This window comes from Oncorhynchus nerka, linkage group LG15 (genome assembly GCF_034236695.1).
Source record: "Oncorhynchus nerka isolate Pitt River linkage group LG15, Oner_Uvic_2.0, whole genome shotgun sequence".
NCBI lineage: Eukaryota > Metazoa > Chordata > Actinopteri > Salmoniformes > Salmonidae > Oncorhynchus > Oncorhynchus nerka.
The window spans coordinates 27,149,727-27,170,709 of record NC_088410.1 but is presented as its reverse complement, the minus strand read 5'-3'; the positions used below and the strand labels follow the sequence as shown (position 1 = coordinate 27,170,709).

The following is a 20,983-nucleotide window of genomic DNA, read 5'->3' as shown; positions in this document are numbered from 1 at the left end:
TACAGAGACAGAGACGCTCCGCCCCATCCACCTCGCAGTACAGAGACGGAGACGCTCCGCCCCATCCACCTCGCAGTACAGAGACGGAGACGCTCCGCCCCATCCACCTCACAGTACAGAGACGGAGACGCTCCGCCCCATCCACCTCACAGTACAGAGACCGAGACACCTCCGCCCAATCCACCTCAACCCAGACCAGACATCAACCCTTCGCCAGGCCTGTCCTGCAGGAGGTCAAGTTAGTTTTGCTCCCTCAGGTCCAGTCCCCTGCACCTCCTCAGCCCCATGCCCGGCCCCGATCCCCCTACAGCGGCTCCACCCTGGACCCTCAACCAACCTCCCCTGTCCCCCAGGCTCTCCTCCTAACCCATGCCTTCCAGATCCAACAACCCAGATCCCTTCATCCCCAACCTGTTCCCCAGGTCGCCCCCAGCCCGTGCCTGCTCCCCAACGGTGCCCTGCGGGCCCCTGTGGCGTCCCTGCCCCCGCCGTGCTGATAGCTGCTGCCCCCGAGCGTCTGGGCCTCCCAGAGACCGGCCATTGCATCACCCTGGGCAGCCAGACTCTTGGGGGCCTGAACCCCAGTCTGGAGCTCCGCTGCTGACACGCGACCTGGAGCCACAGGCGGTCAACCTGCCCCCCATCCCAGCTCTCGCTGTTCCCCTGAACCCTAACCCCGTAGTCCCAGCCCCTGTCGTCCCAGTCGTCCCCAGGACAGCGGAGGAGAGGGCAGGTCCTCAGAAGACCAACAGGAAGTCCAGAGACCAGAGACACCTCAGCTCCAGCCCCACGTTAGAGCACTGGTCAGAGGAGTGGTGAGTCGTACAGACACGACTGGTAGTGACCCTCACTCCTAATGGGTAGTGACCCTCACTCCTAATGGGTAGTGACCTCACTTCTAATGGGTAGTGACCCTCACTTCTAATGGGTAGCGACCCTCACTTCTAATGGGTAGCGACCCTCACTTCTAATGGGTAGCGACCCACACTTCTAATGGGTAGCGACCCCTCACTTCTAATGGGTAGTGACCCTCACTTCTCATGGGTAGTGACCCTCACTTCTCATGGGTAGTGACCTCACTTCTCATGGGTAGTGGCCCTCACTTCTCATGGGTAGTGACCTCACTTCTAATGGGTAGTGGCCCTCACTTCTAATGGGTAGTGGCCCTCACTTCTAATGGGTAGTGGCCCTCACTTCTAATGGGTAGCGACCCTCACTTCTAATGGGTAGCGACCCTCACTTCTCATGGGTAGTTATATCTAGTATGTCTATAACTCCTCTTCTCTCCAGGTGGATCTGTTTCCTGATGTCCAGGAGAACTATGTAGCAGAACTGATCCAGACCAATGACCTGAAAGACCTCAATGTGTAAGAACTACAACTTTCTCCATGACTACCAATGACCTGAAAGACCTCAATGTGTAAGAACTACAACTATCTCCATGACTACCACTGACCTGAAAGAGCTCAATGCTAGGAACTACAACTATCTCCATGACTACCACTGACCTGAAAGACCTCAATGTGTAAGAACTACAACTATCTCCATGACTACCACTGACCTGAAAGACCTCGATGTGTAAGAACTACAACTATCTCCATGACTACCACTGACCTGAAAGACCTCAATGTGTAAGAACTACAACTATCTCCATGACTACCACTGACCTGAAAGACCTCAATGTGTAAGAACTACAACTATCTCCATGACTACCACTGACCTGAAAGAATTCCAATCTGTTAGAACTACAACTATCCCCATGACTACCACTGACCTGAAAGAATCCCAATCTGTTAGAACTACAACTATCTCCATGACTACCACTGACCTGAAAGAATCCCAATCTGTTAGAACTACAACTATCTCCATGACTACCACTGACCTGAAAGAATCCCAATCTGTTAGAACTACAACTATCTCCATGACTACCACTGACCTGAAAGAATCCCAATCTGTTACAACTACAACTATCTCCATGACTACCACTGACCTGAAAGAATTCCAATCTGTTAGAACTACAACTATCTCCATGACTACCACTGACCTGAAATGTGGTTGTCTGTTAGTTGTCTCACCTTGCTCTAGATAAGAGCTACATGACTAAAATATAAAACTCCTGCTATTTAGAACTCAACTCTCTCTCTCTCTCTCTGTGTGTGTGTGAGATCTGTACCAGCATTATGTAACTCTCTGATATCTGTGTCGGTGTATTTAACCTGTGAGTGTCTGTGTCCAGTATCTGTAACATGTTGCTGGAGAACCCAGCCTTCCCTCAGAGAGAGAGTTCAGCCGCCGCGGCTCAGAGCAGCATGCTAAAACCCTGCAAAAACTCACAGGTAGAGACGTGCGTGAATTTAGTGTGTTAGCTGGGGATGGGGCCTCCGCGGCTCAGAGCAGCATGCTACTGGAACCCTGTGTGTTAGCTGGGATGGGGCCTCCTGTACTCAGAGCAGCATGCTACTGGAACCCTGTGTGTTAGCTGGGGATGGGGCCTCCGCGGCTCAGAGCAGCATGCTACTGGAACCCTGTGTGTTAGCTAGGATGGGGCCTCCGCGGCTCAGAGCAGCATGCTACTGAACCCAGTGTTAGCTAGGATGGGGCCTCCTCCGGCTCAGAGCAGCATGCTACTGGAACCCTGCAACCAGCAACTCAGAGCAACATCCCTAGTGTTAGTCCTGCATCCCTAGTGAACCCTAAACGCCGGCCCCCATCCCTAGTGTTATTCCTGCGGCTCTAAACGCCCCCATCCCAGTGTTAGTCCTGCTCAGAGCAGCATGCTACTGGAAAACGCCCCCTGTCCCTAGTGTTAGTCCCTCTAAACGGCTCAGAGCCCATGGAACCCTGTGTGTTAGTCCTGTCTCTCTAAACGCCCCCCATGTCTAGGGATGGGGCCTCCCGCGAACACAGAGCAGCATGCTACTGGAGTCCTGTGTGTTAGCTAGGGATGGGGCCTCACATGCTAGATGGCAACATCCCTGTGTGTTAGGGATGGGGCCTCCGCGGCTCAGAGCAGCATGCTGGAAACTGCCCCCCATCCCTAGTGTTAGCTGTCTCTCTAAACGCCCCCATCCCTAGTGTTAGTCCTGTCTCTCCCGCCCCATCCCTAGTGTTAGTCCTGTCTCTCTAAAGCCCATCCCTAGTGTTAGTCCTCTGAACGCCCCCATCCCTAGTGTTAGTCCTCTGAGTCCTGGTCTCTCAAACGCCCCATCCCTAGTGTTAGCCCTGCCTCTAAACGCCCCCATCCTAGTGCAGCATGCACGCCGCCCATCCCTAGTGTTAGTCCTGTCCTCTAAACCCCCCATCCCTAGTGTTATGGGTCTCCTCCACCTATCCCTCCCTAGTGTTAGTCCTGCCCCCCCATCCTCCTCTGAACGCCCCCCATCCCTAGTGTTAGTCCTGTCTCTCAAACGCCCCCATCCCTGGGTCCTGTCTCTCTAAACGCCCCATCCTAGTGTTAGCCCTGTCTCTCAGCCCCCCATCCTAGTGAACCCTGTCTCTCTCAACGCCCATCCCTAGTGTTAGTCCTGTCTCTCTAAACGCCCCCATCCCTAGTGTTAGTCCTGTCTCTCAAACGCCCCCATCCCTAGTGTTAGTCCTGTCTCTCTCTAACGTCTCTCCCCCATCCCTAGTGTTAGTCCTGTCTCTCTCAACGCCCCCATCCCTAGTGTTAGTCCTGTCTCTCTAAACGCCCCCATCCCTAGTGTTAGTCCTGTCTCTCTCAGTCCGTCTCTCCCCCATCCCTAGTGTTAGCCCTGTCTCTAAACGCCCCATCCCTAGTGTTAGTCCTGTCTCTCCAAACGCCCCCCATCCCTAGTGTTAGCCCTGTCTCTCTAAACGCCCCCATCCCTAGTGTTAGCCCTGTGTCTCTAAAACCCCCCATCCCTAGTGTTCAAGCCCCCATCCTAGTGTTAGCCCTCTCTAAACGCCCCCATCCCTAGTGTTAGTCCTGTCTCTCTAAACGCCCCCATCCCTAGTGTTAGTCCTGTCTCTCTAAACGCCCCCCCATCCTCCTGCCCCATCCCTAGTGTTAGTCCTGTCTCTCTAAACGCCCCCATCCCTAGTGTCTCTCTAAACGCCCCCATCCCTAGTGTTCCTGTCTCTCTAAAACCCCCATCCCTAGTGTTAGTCCTGTCTCTCTAAACGCCCCCCATCCCTAGTGTTAACCCCCATCCTGTAGCCCTGTCTCTGTCATCCCTAGTGTTAGTCCTGTCTCTAAACGCCCCATCCCTAGTGTTAGTCCTGTCTCTCTAAACCCCCATCCCTAGTGTTAGTCCTGTCTCTCTAAACCCCCATCCCTAGTGTTAGTCCTGTCTCTCTCAAACCCCCATCCCTAGTGTTAGCCCTGTCTCTCTCAACGTCTCTCCCCCATCCCTAGTGTTAGCCCTGTCTCTCTAAACCCCCATCCCTCTGTAGTCTACAGAGGACCTGTTTGACCTCGGGCCTAGGTCAGGTGGGTCAGAGGCGTCGATGCAGGCAGCTGACCTCTTGATGGGAGACTTCAGATGATTTCCTGTCAGGACATCAAATGGAGCCTCAACGCCTTGAAGGGGCACTCCACGCAATCACACGCAAGGTACGCTGCGTCTGTGTGTTTCAGGACTCGCTCGGCGTCTCTGTGTGTTTCAGGACTCGCATCGGCGTCTCTCTCTGTGTGTTTCAGGACCCGCTCGCCTCTCTCTGTGTTCAGGCCTCACTAGTCTCTCTGTGTGAGCCAGGCCTCACTCGTCTCTCTCTGTGTGTTTCAGGCCTCACTCGGCGTCTCTCTCTGTGTGCTCAGGCCTCACTCAGGCGTCTCTGTCTGTGTGTTTCAGGCCTCACTCGGCGTCTCTCTCTGTGTGTTTCAGGCCTCACTCGTCTCTCTCTGTGTGTTTCAGGCCTCACTCGCGTCTCTCTCTCTGTGTGTTTCAGGCCTCACCTGGCGTCTCTCTCTCTGTGTGTTTCAGGCCTCACCTGGCGTCTCTCTCTGTGTGTTTCAGGCCTCACTCGTCTCTCTCTGTGTGTTTCAGGCCTCACTCGGCATCTCTCTCTGTGTGTTTCAGGCCTCACTCGACGTCTCTCTCTCTCTGTGTGTTTCAGGCCTCACTCTCTCTCTCTGTGTGTTTCAGGCCTCAGGCGTCTCTCTCTGTGTTTCAGGCCTCACCTGGCGTCTCTCTCTCTGTGTGTTTCAGGCCTCACCTGGCGTCTCTCTCTGTGTGTTTCAGGCCTCACCTGGCGTCTCTCTCTCTGTGTGTTTCAGGCCTCACTGGCGTCTCTCTCTCTGTATGTTTCAGGCCTCACCTGGCGTCTCTCTCTGTGTGTTTCAGGCCTCACTCTCTCTCTCTGTGTGTTTCAGGCCTCACTCGGCGTCTCTCTCTGTGTGTTTCAGGCCTCACCTGGCGTCTCTCTCTCTGTGTGTTTCAGGCCTCACCTGGCGTCTCTCTGTGTGTTTCAGGCCTCACTCGGCGTCTCTCTCTCTCGTGTGTTTCAGGCCTCACTCGGCGTCTCTCTCTCTGTATGTTTCAGGCCTCACCTGGCGTCTCTCTCTCTGTATGTTTCCCAGGCCTCACCTGGCGTCTCTCTGTGTGTTTCAGGCCTCACTGGGCGTCTCTCTCTGTGTGTTTCAGGCCTCACTCTGTGGCGTCTCTCTCTCTGTGTGTTTCAGGCCTCACTCGGCGTCTCTCTCTGTGTGTTTCAGGCCTCACCTGGCGTCCTCTCTCTGTGTGTTTCAGGCCTCACTCGGCGTCTCTCTCTGTGTGTTTCAGGCCTCACCTGGCGTCTCTCTCTCTGTGTGTTTCAGGCCTCACTCAGGCGCCTCACTCATCTCTCTGTGTGTTTCAGGCCTCACTCGGCGTCTCTCTCTCTGTGTGTTTCAGGCCTCACTCAGGCGTGTCTCTCTCTCTGTATGTTTCAGGCCTCACCTGGCGTCTCTCTCTGTGTGTTTCAGGCCTCACTGGCGTCTCTCTCTGTGTGTTTCAGGCCTCACCTGGCGTCTCTCTCTCTGTGTGTTTCAGGCCTCACCTGGCATCTCTCTCTCTGTGTGTTTCAGGCCTCACTCACCTCTCTCTCTGTGTGTTTCAGGCCTCACCTGGCGTCTCTCTCTGTGTGTTTCAGGCCTCACCTGGCGTCTCTCTCTCTGTTTGTTTCAGGCCTCACCTGGCGTCTCTCTCTGTTTGTTTCAGGCCTCACTCTGGCGTCTCTCTCTGTTTGTTTCAGGCCTCACCTGGCGTCTCTCTCTGTATGTTTCAGGCCTCACCTGGCGTCTCTGTGTGTGTTTCAGGCCTCACTGGGCGTCTCTCTTCTCTCTCTGTGAAGTTTTCAGGCCTCACTCGGCGTCTCTCTCTGTGTGTTTCAGGCCTCAACTGGTGTTTCAGGCCTCTCTCTCTCTGTGTGTTTCAGGCCTCACCTGGCGTCAGGCCTCTCTTCTGTGTGTTTCAGGCCTCACTCGGCGTCACCTCTGTGTGTTTCAGGCCTCACACTGGCACTCTCTCTCTGTGTGTTTCAGGCCTCACTGTGTGTTTCAGGCCTCACCCTACGATCTCTCTGTGTGTTTCAGGCCTCACTCGGGTCTCTCTCTCTGTGTGTTTCAGGCCTCACTCGGCGTCTCTCTCTGTATGTTTCAGGCCTCACCTGGCGTCTCTCCTGTGGCGCCTCACCTGGCGTCTCTCTCTGTGTGTTTCAGGCCTCACACTACTCTCTCTGTGTGTTTCCAGCCTCACACTCTCTCTCACATGTTACAGCCTCACCTGGCACTCTCTGTGTGTTTCAGCCTCACCGGCTCTCACTACACCTGGCGTGTGTTACAGGCCTACACCCTACAGACTGCTCTCTCTGTGTGTTTCAGGCCTTCACTCGGCGTATCTCTCTGTGTGAATTCAGGCCTCACCTCAGGGCGTCTCTCTCTGTGTGTTTCAGGCCTCACCTGGCGTCTCTCTCTCTGTGTGACTTCAGGCCTCACTGGGCGTCTCTCTGTGTGCAGGCCTCACCTCTCTCTCTCTGTATGTTTCAGGCCTCACCTGGCATCTCTCTGTGTGTTTCACCCTCACCTGGCGTCTCTCTCTCACACTACACCTGTGTTTCAGGCCTCACCTGGCGTCTACACCTTCAGGCCTCACTCAGGCCTCACCCAGCTCCCTGTGTGTTTCAGGCCTACACCTGTATGGCGACTGCATCTCTCTCTGTGTGTTTCAGGCCTCACCTGGCGTCTCTCTGTGTGTTTCAGGCCTCACCTGGCGTCTCTCTGTATGTTTCAGGCCTCACCTGGGCATCTCTACTGTGTGTTTCACCCTCACCTGGCTGTTTCAGGCCTCACTCGGCGTCTCTCTCTGTGTGTTTCAGGGCCTCACCTGGCGTCTCTCTGTACTCCAGGCCTCACCTGGCATCCTCTCTGTGTGTTTCCAGGCCTCAGCCTCACCACTCACTGTGTTTACACCTTATGTGAATGCTGAAGCAGTTTCAAGACTCTGAGTCGTTAGAGAAGAAACGACCAGGAGACAGACTGCAGAACGCTGCTATATAGACTTCAAGTATCAGCACGGTGAATACACACTACACACTACACCCTACACACTACACCCTACAGACTACACCTACAGACTGCAGAACGCTGCTATATAGACTTCAAGTATCAGCACGGTGAATTACACACTACACCCTACAGACTACACCCTACACACTACACCTACAGACTGCAGAACGCTGCATATAGACTTCAGATCAGCACGGTGAATTACACACTACACACTACACCCTACAGACTACACCCTACAGACTACACCCTACAGACTGCAGAACGCTGCTATATAGACTTCAAGTATCAGCACGGTGAATTACACCCTACACCCTACACACTACAGACTACACCCTACACACTACACCCTACACCCTACACACTACAGACTACACACTACACCACTACACACTACACCCTACAGACTGCAGAACCCTATATAGACTTCAAGTATCAGCACGGTGAATTACACACTACAGACTACACACTACACACTACACCCTACAGACTGCAGAACGCTGCTATATAGACTTCAAGTATCAGCACGGTGAATTACACACTACACACTACACACTACACCTACACCCTACACACTACACCCTACAGACTACACACTACACACTACAGACTACAGACTGCAGAACGCTGCTATATAGACTTCAAGTATCAGCACGGTGAATTACACACTACACCCTACAGACTACACCCTACACACTACACCCTACAGACTACACCCTACACACTACACCCTACAGACTGCAGAACGCTGAATATAGACTTCAAGTATCACACTGACACATTACACACTACAGACTGCACACTACACCCTACAGACTACACCCTACACACTACACCCTACACACTACACCCTACACACTACACCCTACAGACTGCAGAACGCTGCTATATAGACTTCAAGTATCAGCACGGTGAATTACACCCTACACACTACAGACTACACCCTACACACTACACACTACACCTACACACTACACACTACACCCTACAGACTGCAGAACGCTGCTATATAGACTTCAAGTATCAGCACGGTGAATTACACCCTACACACTACAGACTACACCCTACACACTACACCCTACACACTACACCCTACAGACTGCAGAACGCTGCTATATAGACTTCAAGTATCAGCACTACACACTACACCCTACACCCTACAGACTACACCCTACACACTACACACTACACCCTACACACTACAGACTACACCCTACACACTACACCCTACACACTACACACTACAGACTACACACTGCTATATAGACTCACTACACCCTGAATTACACTACACACTACACAGACTACACACTACACACTACAGACTACACCCTACACACTACTACACTACAGACTGCAGAACGCTGCTATATAGACTTCAAGTATCAGCACGGTGAATTACACACTACACACTACACCTACACACTACACACTACAGACTACACCCTACACACTACACCCTACACACTACACACTACAGACTACACCCTACAGACTACACACTACACACTACACCCTACAGACTGCAGAACGCTGCTATATAGACTTCAAGTATCAGCACGGTGAATTACACACTACACACTACACACTACACCCTACACACTACACCCAGGACTGCAGAACCCTGTATGGACTTCTATCACCGGTGAATTACACACTACACCCTACAGACTACACCCTACACCCTACACACTACACCTACACACTACACCCTACAGACTGCAGAACGCTGCTATATAGACTTCAAGTATCAGCACGGTGAATTACACACTACACACTACACCCTACACACTACACCCTACAGACTACCCTACACACTACACCCTACACACTACACCCTACACACTACAGACTGCAGAACGCTGCTATATAGACTTCAAGTATCAGCACGGTGAATTACACACTACACACTACACCCTCCTACACACTACACACTACACACTACACCCTACACACTACACCCTACACACTACACCCTACACTACACCCTACACACTACACACTACACCCTACACACTACACTACACATTACACCCTACAGACTACACCCTACAGACTACACCCTACACCTACACACTACACCCTACACACTACACACTACAGACTGCAGAACCTGCTATATAGACTTCAGGTATCAGCACGTTGAATTACACACTACACCCTACAGACTACACCCTACACACTACACCCTACACCCTACACACTACACCCTACAGACTGCAGAACGGCTGCTACACCCTATGGACTTCAAGTACACACTAATTACACACTACACACTACACACTACAGACTACACCCTACATACTACACCCTACATACTACACCCTACACACTACACACTACACACTACACCCTACACACTACAGACTACACCCTACAGACTGCAGAACCCTACATATGGACTTCCTATCAGCACGGTGAATTACACACTACACACTACACCCTCCTACACACTACACACTACACCCTGCACACTACACCCTCCTACACACTACACACTACACCCTGCACACTACACCCTACACACTACACCCTACAGAGTATTACACCCTACAGACACAGAACGCTGTATATAGACTTCTCTATCAGGTCCGGTGAATTACACCCTACACACTACACCCTACACACTACCCAGTACACACTACACCCTCCTATCAGGTCCAGTTGACCCCTAACCCTACACCCTATCAGGTCCACTGACACACTAACCCTACAGATCACACTACACCCTACAGGTCCAGTTGACACACTGTATCTCTCCCTATCAGACTCCAGTTGACCCAACCCTGTATCTTCAAGTATCAGCAGGTGAATTACACTGTATCTCACACTATCAGGTCCAGTTGACACACTAACCCTGTACTACACCCCTCACACTCAGGTCCTACACCCTACACACTACTCCCTATCAGACTCCAGAACCCTGTATATAGACTCTCTATCAGGTCCAGTTGACACCCTACACACTCACACTATCAGGTCCAGACTGTCCACTACATCTACACCCTATCAGACTGCACACTACAGACTGCAGAACGCTGCTATCAGACTTCAAGTACCAGCACCTGTATTCTCTATCACCCTCCAGACTACACCCTAGGTCCAGACTCTCCCTATCAGACTACAGTTAACAGACTAACCCTATCTCTCTCATCAGGTCCACTACCCCTAACACTACACCCTACAGACTGCACAGTTGACTGCAGAACGGCTGTATATAGACTCTCTATCAGTCCAGTTGACCCTGTACACACTATCAGGTCCAGTTGACCCCTAACCCTGTATCCCTCAGACTCAGGTCCAGTTGACTGTATCCCCTATCACCCTGAATTCACACTATCAGGTCCAGTTACCCCTAACCCAGTACTCTCTCTATCAGGTCCAGTTGACCCTGTATCTCTCTCTATCAGGTCCAGTTGACCAAACCCTGTATCTCTCTCTATCAGGTCCAGTTGACCCCTGTATCTCTCTCTCTATCAGGTCCAGTTACACCCTGTATACTACACACTACAGGTCCAGTTACACCCTAACCCTGTATCCTCTCTACTAGGTTTCATCAGGTCCACTAACCCTACAGACCCTGTCTCTCTATCAGGTCCAGTTGACCCCTAACCCTGTATCTCTCTATCAGGTCCAGTTAACCCCACACTACACCCTACAGACTATCTCTATCAGGTCCAGTACACCCCTAACCCTGTATCTCTCTCTATCAGGTCCAGTTGACCCTAGGACCCCTGTATCTCTCTCTATCAGGTCCAGTTACACACCAACCCTGTATCTCTCTCTATCAGGTCCAGTTGACCCTGTATCATACTATCAGGTCCTAACCCTACACCCTATCACAGTTGACTCTGTATCTCTCTCTATCAGGTCCAGTTTGTACTATCAGGTCCAGTTAACCCTGTATCTCTCTCTATCAGGTCCAGTTAACCCCTTACTCTATCAGGTCCAGTTGACCCCTAACCCTGTATCTCTATCAGGTCCAGTTGAACCCTAACCCTGTATCTCTCTATCAGGTCCAGTTGACCTCTAACCCTGTATCTCTCTCTATCAGGTCCAGTTGACCCCTAACCCTGTATCTCATCACTATCAGTCCAGTTGACCCTAACCCTGTATCTCTCTATCAGGTCCAGTTACCCCTAACCCTGTATCTCTCTATCAGGTCCAGTTGACCCTAACCCTGTACCCTATCAGGTCCAGTTCTGTATCTCTATCAGGTCCAGTTGACCCCCTAACCCTGTATCTCTCTCTATCAGGTCCAGTTAACTAACCCTGTACTCTCACACTCAGGTCCAGTTACACCCTGTATCACTCTCTATCAGGTCCAGTTGACCCCTAACCTGTATCTCTCTCTCTATCAGGTCCAGTTGACCTCTAACCCTGTATCTAACCCTCTCTATCAGGTCCAGTTAACCCCTAACACTGTATCTCATCTCTATCAGGTCCAGTTGACCTCTAACCCTGTATCTCTCTCTATCAGGTCCAGTTACCCCTAACCCTGTATCTCTCTATCAGGTCCAGTTGACCCCTAACCCTGTATCTCTCTCTATCAGTCCAGTTGACCCCTAACCCTGTATCTCTCACTATCATCTCTCTCAGGTCCAGTTGACACCCTGTATCTCTCCCTACACCAGTTGACCCCAACCTGTATCTCCCTCATCAGGTCCAGTTGACTCTGTATCTCTCTCTGCAGTTGACCCTGTATCTCTCTCTATCAGGTCCAGTTGACCCTGTATCTCTCTCTATCAGGTCAGTTAGTACTAACCCTGTATCTCTCCTATCAGGTCCAGTTAACCCTGTATCCTCTATCAGGTCAGTTGACCACTAACCCTGTATCTCTCACTACACATTACACACTCCAGTTACACCCCTAACCCTAACACTCTCTCTCTATCAGGTCCAGTTGACCTCTAACCCTGTATCTCTCTCTATCAGGTCCAGTTGACCCCTAACCCTGTATCTCTCTCTATCAGGTCCAGTTGACCTCTAACCCTGTATCTCTCTCTATCAGGTCCAGTTGACCCCTAACCCTGTATCTCTCTCTATCAGGTCTAGTTGACCCCTAACCCTGTATCTCTCTCTATCAGGTCCAGTTGACCCCCCTAACCCTGTATCTCTCTCTATCAGGTCCAGTTAACCCTGTATCTCTCTCTATCAGGTCCAGTTGACCCCTAACCCTGTATCTCTCTCTATCAGGTCCAGTTGACCCCTAACCCTGTATCTCTCTCTATCAGGTCCAGTTAACCCTGTATCTCTCTCTATCAGGTCCAGTTAACCCTGTATCTCTCTCTATCAGGTCCAGTTGACCTCTAACCCTGTATCTCTCTCTATCAGGTCCAGTTAACCCCTAACCCTGTATCTCTCTCTATCAGGTCCAGTTGACCCCCCTGTATCTCTCTCTATCAGGTCCAGTTAACCCTGTATCTCTCTCTATCAGGTCCAGTTGACCCCCTAACCCTGTATCTCTCTCTATCAGGTCCAGTTGACCCTGTATCTCTCTCTATCAGGTCCAGTTGACCCTGTATCTCTCTCTATCAGGTCCAGTTGACCCTGTATCTCTCTCTATCAGGTCCAGTTGACCCTGTATCTCTCTCTATCAGGTCCAGTTGACCTCTAACCCTGTATCTCTCTCTATCAGGTCCAGTTAACCCTGTATCTCCCTCTATCAGGTCCAGTAACCCCTGACCCTGTATCTCTCTCTATCAGGTCCAGTTGACCCCTAACCCTGTATCTCTCTCTATCAGGTCCAGTTAACCCCTAACCCTGTATCTCTCTCTATCAGGTCCAGTTAACCCCTAACCCTGTATCTCTCTATATCAGGTCCAGTTGACCCTGTATCTCTCTCTATCAGGTCCAGTTGACCCCTAACCCTGTATCTCTCTCTATCAGGTCCAGTTGACCCTAACCCTGTATCTCTCTCTATCAGGTCCAGTTAACCCTGTATCTCTCTCTATCAGGTCCAGTTAACCCCTAACCCTGTATCTCTCTCTATCAGGTCCAGTTAACCCCTAACCCTGTATCTCTCTCTATCAGGTCCAGTTGACCCTGTCTCTCTCTCTATCAGGTCCAGTTGACCCCCTAACCCTGTCTCTCTCTCTATCAGGTCCAGTTGACCCCTAACCCTGTATCTCTCTCTATCAGGTCCAGTTAACCCTGTATCTCTCTCTATCAGGTCCAGTTAACCCCAACCCTGTATCTCTCTCTATCAGGTCCAGTTGACCCCTAACCCTGTATCTCTCTATCAGGTCCAGTTAACCCTGTATCTCTCACTATCAGGTCCAGTAAACCCCTAACCCTGTATATCTCTCTCAGGTCCAGTTGACCCTAACCCTGTATCTCTCTCTATCAGGTCCAGTTAACCCTGTCTCTCTCTATCAGGTCCAGTTGACCCCTAACCCTGTATCTCTCACACTATCAGGTCCAGTTGACCCCTAACCCTGTATCTCTCTATCAGGTCCAGTTGACCACACTAACCCTGTATCTCTCTCTGATCAGGTCCAGTTGACCCTGTATCTCTCTCTATCAGGTCCAGTTGACCCTGTATCTCTCTATCAGGTCCAGTTAACCCCTAACTCTGTATCTCTCTCTATCAGGTCCAGTTGACCCCTACACCCTCTATCTCTCTCTATCAGGTCCAGTTGACACACACAACCCTGTACTCTCTCTCCTTCCGTCAGGTTCGGTGAAGTTGGAGAGGAGGACACTTCCTGGACAGAAGAACCGTCGCGGCTGCAGGACACACGGAGCATCTCTGGACCCCTCTCACTGCAGAGGGAGGTCACCTTCTATCAGCAGAAAGCCAAGGAGCATGCTCACTGAACACACACACACACACACACACACACACACACACACACACTCTCTCTGACCCCTTGTTGCAGAGGGAGGTCACACTCTCACTGAATCAGCAGAAAGCCAAGGAAGCATGCTGACACACACACACACACACACACACACACACACACACACACTCACTCTCTGGACCCCTTGTTGCAGAGGGAGGTCACACACACTATCAGCAGAACAGCCACAAGGAGCATGCTGAGGTACACACACACACACACACACACACACACACTCTCTCTGGACCCCTTGTTGCAGAGGAGGTCACCTTCTATCAGCAGAAACACCAAGGAGCATGCTGAGGTACACACACACTCTCACACACACACACACACACACACACACACACACACCTCTCTGGACCCCTCGTTGCAGAGGAGGTCACCTTCTACTCTCACTCAGCAGAAAGCCAGGAGCATGCTGAGGTACACACACACACACACACACACACACACTCTCTGGACCCCTTGTTGCAGAGGGAGGTCACCTTCTATCAGCAGAAAGCCAAGGAGCATGCTGAGGTACACACACACACACACACACACACTCTCTCTGGACCCCTTGTTGCAGAGGAGGTCACTCTATCAGCAGAAAGCCAAGGAGCATGCTGAACACACACACACACACACTCTCTCTGGACCCCTTGTTGCAGAGGGAGGTCACCTTCTATCAGCAGAAAGCCAAGGAGCATGCTGAGGTACACACACACACACACACACACTCTTCTGACCTCTCCTGCTGTTATATAACTGATGAGGGGTCTGTTATATATCTGATGAGGGTCTGTTATATATCTGATGAGGGGTCTGTTATATATCTGATGAGGGGTCTGTTATATATCTGATGAGGGGTCTGTTATATATCTGATGAGGGGTCTGTTATATATCTGATGAGGGGTCTGTTATATAACTGATGAGGGGTCTGTTATATAACTGATGAGGGTCTGTTATATATCTGATGAGGGGTCTGTTATATAACTGATGAGGGGTCTGTTACATAACTGATGAGGGGTCTGTTATATAACTGATGAGGGTCTGTTATATATCTGATGAGGGGTCTGTTATATATCTGATGAGGGTCTGTTATATATCTGATGAGGGTCTGTTATATACACTCTCTGATGAGGGGTCTGTTATATATCTGATGAGGGTCTGTTATATATCTGATGAGGGTCTGTTATATAACTGATGAGGGGTCTGTTATATAACTGATGAGGGGTCTGTTATATAACTGATGAGGGTCTGTTATATAACTGATGAGGGTCTGTTATATAACTGATGAGGGGTCTGTTATATAACTGATGAGGGTCTGTTATATATCTGATGAGGGTCTGTTATATATCTGATGAGGGTCTGTTATATATCTGATGAGGGGTCTGTTATATAACTGATGAGGGTCTGTTATATATCTGATGAGGGGTCTGTTATATAACTGATGAGGGGTCTGTTATATAACTGATGAGGGTCTGTTATATATCTGATGAGGGTCTGTTATATATCTGATGAGGGGTCTGTTATATAACTGATGAGGGTCTGTTATATAACTGATGAGGGGTCTGTTATATAACTGATGAGGGGTCTGGGTCTGTTATATATCTGATGGTCTGGGTCTGTTATATATCTGATGAGCTGGGTCTGTTATATAACTGATGAGGGTCTGTTATAAACATCTGATGAGGGGTCTGTTATATTCTGATGAGGGTCTGTTATATAACTGATGAGGGTCTGTTATATATCTGATGAGGGGTCTGTTATATATCTGATGAGGGGTCTGTATATCTGATGAGGGTCTGTTATATACCTGATGAGGGGTCTGTTATATATCTGATGAGGGGTCTGTTATATAACTGATGAGGGTCTGTTATATATCTGATGAGGGGTCTGTTATATAACATGACTTCCCCTCTCTGAGGGGGTTATATACTTCTGATGAGGGGTCTGTTATATCAGGAGTATGAGAAGGTCATCTCTCACTTAGGGGGTCTCTCTCTACCTCTCACTTCCTCTCTCTCTCTCTCTCACTTCTCTCTGTCTCTCTCACTTCCTCTCTCTGTCTCTCACTTCCTCTCTCTCTGTCTCTCTCACTTCTCTCTCTCTGTCCTCTCACTTCCTCTCTCTCTACCTCTCACTTCCTCTCTGAGGTCTACCTCTCACTTCCTCTCTGTCTACCTCTCACTTCCCCTCTCTGTACCTCTCACTTCCTCTCTGTCTCTCTCACTTCCTCTCTCTCTAACTCTCATTTCCTCTCTCTCTCTACTTCTCACTTCTCTCTCTCTCTACCTCTCACTTCCTCTCTCTCTACCTCTCACTTCCTCTCTCTCTCTACCTCTCACTTCTCTCTGTCTCTCTCACTTCCTCTCTCTCTCTACCTCTCACTTCCTCTCTCTCTACCTCTCACTTCCTCTCTCTCTACCTCTCACTTCCTCTCTCTCGGTCTCTCTCACTTCCTCTCTCTCTACCTCTCACTTCTCTCTCTCTACGGTCTGTCTCACTTCCTCTCTCTCTGTCTCTCTCACTTCCTCTCTCTCTACCTCTCACTTCTCTCTCTACCTCTCACTTCCTCTCTCTCTCTACTTCTCACTTCCTCTCTCTCTGTCTCTCTCACTTCCTCTCTCTCTACCTCTCACTTCCTCTCTCTCTACCTCTCACTTCCTCTCTCTCTACCTCTCACTTCCCTCTCTCTGTCTCTCTCACTTCCCTCTCTCTACCTCTCTCACTTCCTCTCTCTGTGTCTCTCACTTCCTCTCTCTCTACCTCTCACTTCCTCTCTCTCTCTACTTCTCACTTCCTCTCTCTCTACCTCTCACTTCCTCTCTCTCTACCTCTCACTTCCTCTCTCTCTCTACCTCTCACTTCCTCTCTCTCTGTCTCTCTCACTTCTCTCTCTACCTCTCACTTCCTCTCTCTCTGTCTCTCTCACTTCCTCTCTCTCTACCTCTCACTTCCTCTCTCTCTCTCTCTCACTTCCTCTCTCTCTGTCTCTCTCACTTCCTCTCTCTCTACTTCTCACTTCCTCTCTCTGTCTCTCTCACTTCCTCTCTCTCTACTCTCTCACTTCCTCTCTCTCTCTGTCTCTCTCACTTCCTCTCTCTCTGTCTCTCTCACTTCCTCTCTCTCTACTTCTCACTTCTCTCTCTCTGTCTCTCTCACTTCCTCTCTCTCGGTCTCTCTCACTTCCTCTCTCTCGGTCTCTCTCACTTCCTCTCTCGGTCTCTCTCACTTCCCCTCTCTCTGTCCTCTCACTTCCTCTCTCTCTACTCTCACTTCCCTCTCTCTGTCTCTCTCACTTCCTCTCTCTCTTCTCACTTCCTCTCTCTCTGTCTCTCACTTCCTCTCTCTCTCTTCCTCTCACTTCCTCTCTCTCTCTCCTCTCACTTCCTCTCTCTGTCTCTCTCACTTCTCTCTCTCTCTACTTCTCACTTCCTCTCTCTCGGTCTCTCTCACTTCCTCTCTCTCTTCTCTCTCACTTCCTCTCTCTCTACTTCTCACTTCTCATCTTCCTCTCACTTCCTCTCTCTTACCTCTCACTTCCTTCCTCTCTCCTCTCACTTCCTCTCTCTCTCTCCACTTCCCCTCTCTGTCTCTCACTTCCTCTCTCTCTACCTCTCACTTCCTCTCTCTCGGTCTCTCTCACTTCCTCTCTCTCTCTCTCTCCTCACCTCTCTCTCTACTTCTCACTTCCTCTCTGTCTCTCTCACTTCCTCTCTCTCTACCTCTCACTTCCTCTCTCTCTCTACCTCTCATTTCCTCTCTCTACCTCTCACTTCCTCTCTCTCTACCTCTCACTTCCCTCTCTCTCTACCTCTCACTTCCTCTCTCTCTACCTCTCACATCCTCTCTCTCTCTACCTCTTCTCTCTCTCTCTCTACCTCTTCTCTCTCTCTGTCTCTCTCACTTCCTCTCTCTCTACCTCTCTACCTGGGTTTCTCTGTGAACATCTCTCTCTCTCTCTTCTCTCTCTCTCTCTCTCTTTCTCTCTCTCTAGGACGGACAGCTGATAGAGTGTGGGTGTTGCTGTGGGGACTTTGCCTTCGAGAAGATGACCCAGTGTTCTGATGGACATCTCTTCTCAAAGAATGTCTGGTTAAATATGCCGAGGAGGCTGTGTTCGGGTCGGGACAGGTATGTGGGGGTGGGGGTGGGGACAGGTATGTGGGGGTGGGGACAGGTATGTGGGGGTGGGGACAGGTTTAGGTGTTAACAGGGTGTCTCTGTGTTCCAGTCCTCTCTCTCAGCTGTGTGGTTTAGGTGTTAACAGGGTGTCTCTGTGTTCCAGTCCTCTCTCAGCTGTCTGGTTTAGGTGTTAACAGGGTGTCTCTGTGTTCCAGTCCTCTCTCAGCTGTGTGGTTTAGGTGTTAACAGGGTGTCTCTGTGTTCCAGTCCTCTCTCAGCTGTGTGGTTTAGGCTGTTAACAGGGTGTCTCTGTGTTCCAGTCCTCTCTCAGCTGTGTGGTTTAGGTGTTAACAGGGTGTCTCTGTGTTCCAGTCCTCTCTCCAGCTGTGTGGTTTAGGTGTTAACAGGGTGTCTCTGTGTTCCAGTCCTCTCTCAGCTGTGTGGTTTAGGTGTTAACAGGGTGTCTCTGTGTTCCAGTCCTCTCTCAGCTGTGTGGTTTAGGTGTTAACAGGGTGTCTCTGTGTTCCAGTCCTCTCTCAGCTGTGTGGTTTAGGTGTTAACAGGGTGTCTCTGTGTTCCAGTCCTCTCTCAGCTGTGTGGTTTAGGTGTTAACAGGGTGTCTCTGTGTTCCAGTCCTCTCTCAGCTGTGTGGTTTAGGTGTTAACAGGGTGTCTCTGTGTTCCAGTCCTCTCTCAGCTGTGTGGTTTAGGTGTTAACAGGGTGTCTCTGTGTTCCAGTCCTCTCTCAGCTGTGTGGTTTAGGTGTTAACAGGGTGTCTCTGTGTTCCAGTCCTCTCTCAGCTGTGTGGTTTAGGTGTTAACAGGGTGTCTCTGTGTTCCAGTCCTCTCTCAGCTGTGTGGTTTAGGTGTTAACAGGGTGTCTCTGTGTTCCAGTCCTCTCTCAGCTGTGTGGTTTAGGTGTTAACAGGGTGTCTCTGTGTTCCAGTCCTCTCTCAGCTGTGTGGTTTAGGTGTTAACAGGGTGTCTCTGTGTTCCAGTCCTCTCTCAGCTGTGTGGTTTAGGTGTTAACAGGGTGTCTCTGTGTTCCAGTCCTCTCTCAGCTGTGTGGTTTAGGTGTTAACAGGGTGTCTCTGTGTTCCAGTCCTCTCTCAGCTGTGTGGTTTAGGTGTTAACAGGGTGTCTCTGTGTTCCAGTCCTCTCTCAGCTGTGTGGTTTAGGTGTTAACAGGGTGTCTCTGTGTTCCAGTCCTCTCTCAGCTGTGTGGTTTAGGTGTTAACAGGGTGTCTCTGTGTTCCAGTCCTCTCTCAGCTGTGTGGTTTAGGTGTTAACAGGGTGTCTCTGTGTTCCAGTCCTCTCTCAGCTGTGTGGTTTAGGTGTTAACAGGGTGTCTCTGTGTTCCAGTCCTCTCTCAGCTGTGTGGTTTAGGTGTTAACAGGGTGTCTCTGTGTTCCAGTCCTCTCTCAGCTGTGTGGTTTAGGTGTTAACAGGGTGTCTCTGTGTTCCAGTCCTCTCTCAGCTGTGTGGTTTAGGTGTTAACAGGGTGTCTCTGTGTTCCAGTCCTCTCTCAGCTGTGTGGTTTAGGTGTTAACAGGGTGTCTCTGTGTTCCAGTCCTCTCTCAGCTGTGTGGTTTAGGTGTTAACAGGGTGTCTCTGTGTTCCAGTCCTCTCTCAGCTGTGTGGTTTAGGTGTTAACAGGGTGTCTCTGTGTTCCAGTCCTCTCTCAGCTGTGTGGTTTAGGTGTTAACAGGGTGTCTCTGTGTTCCAGTCCTCTCTCAGCTGTGTGGTTTAGGTGTTAACAGGGTGTCTCTGTGTTCCAGTCCTCTCTCAGCTGTGTGGTTTAGGTGTTAACAGGGTGTCTCTGTGTTCCAGTCCCTCTCAGCTGTGTGGTTTAGGTGTTAACAGGGTGTCTCTGTGTTCCAGTCCTCTCTCAGCTGTGTGGTTTAGGTGTTAACAGGGTGTCTCTGTGTTCCAGTCCTCTCTCAGCTGTGTGGTTTAGGTGTTAACAGGGTGTCTCTGTGTTCCAGTCCTCTCTCAGCTGTGTGGTTTAGGTGTTAACAGGGTGTCTCTGTGTTCCAGTCCTCTCTCAGCTGTGTGGTTTAGGTGTTAACAGGGTGTCTCTGTGTTCCAGTCCTCTCTCAGCTGTGTGGTTTAGGTGTTAACAGGGTGTCTCTGTGTTCCAGTCCTCTCTCAGCTGTGTGGTTTAGGTGTTAACAGGGTGTCTCTGTGTTCCAGTCCTCTCTCAGCTGTGTGGTTTAGGTGTTAACAGGGTGTCTCTGTGTTCCAGTCCTCTCTCAGCTGTGTGGTTTAGGTGTTAACAGGGTGTCTCTGTGTTCCAGTCCTCTCTCAGCTGTGTGGTTTAGGTGTTAACAGGGTGTCTCTGTGTTCCAGTCCTCTCTCAGCTGTGTGGTTTAGGTGTTAACAGGGTGTCTCTGTGTTCCAGTCCTCTCTCAGCTGTGTGGTTTAGGTGTTAACAGGGTGTCTCTGTGTTCCAGTCCTCTCTCAGCTGTGTGGTTTAGGTGTTAACAGGGTGTCTCTGTGTTCCAGTCCTCTCTCAGCTGTGTGGT

General features: G+C 50.5%; 1 pseudogene; it reads left to right on the top strand.

Moving 5' to 3' along the window:
- The first annotated feature begins 369 nt into the window (after positions 1–369).
- Positions 370–20,983, top strand: part of LOC135559814 (E3 ubiquitin-protein ligase RNF216-like) — an 87,684-nt pseudogene continuing 67,070 nt past the window's right edge.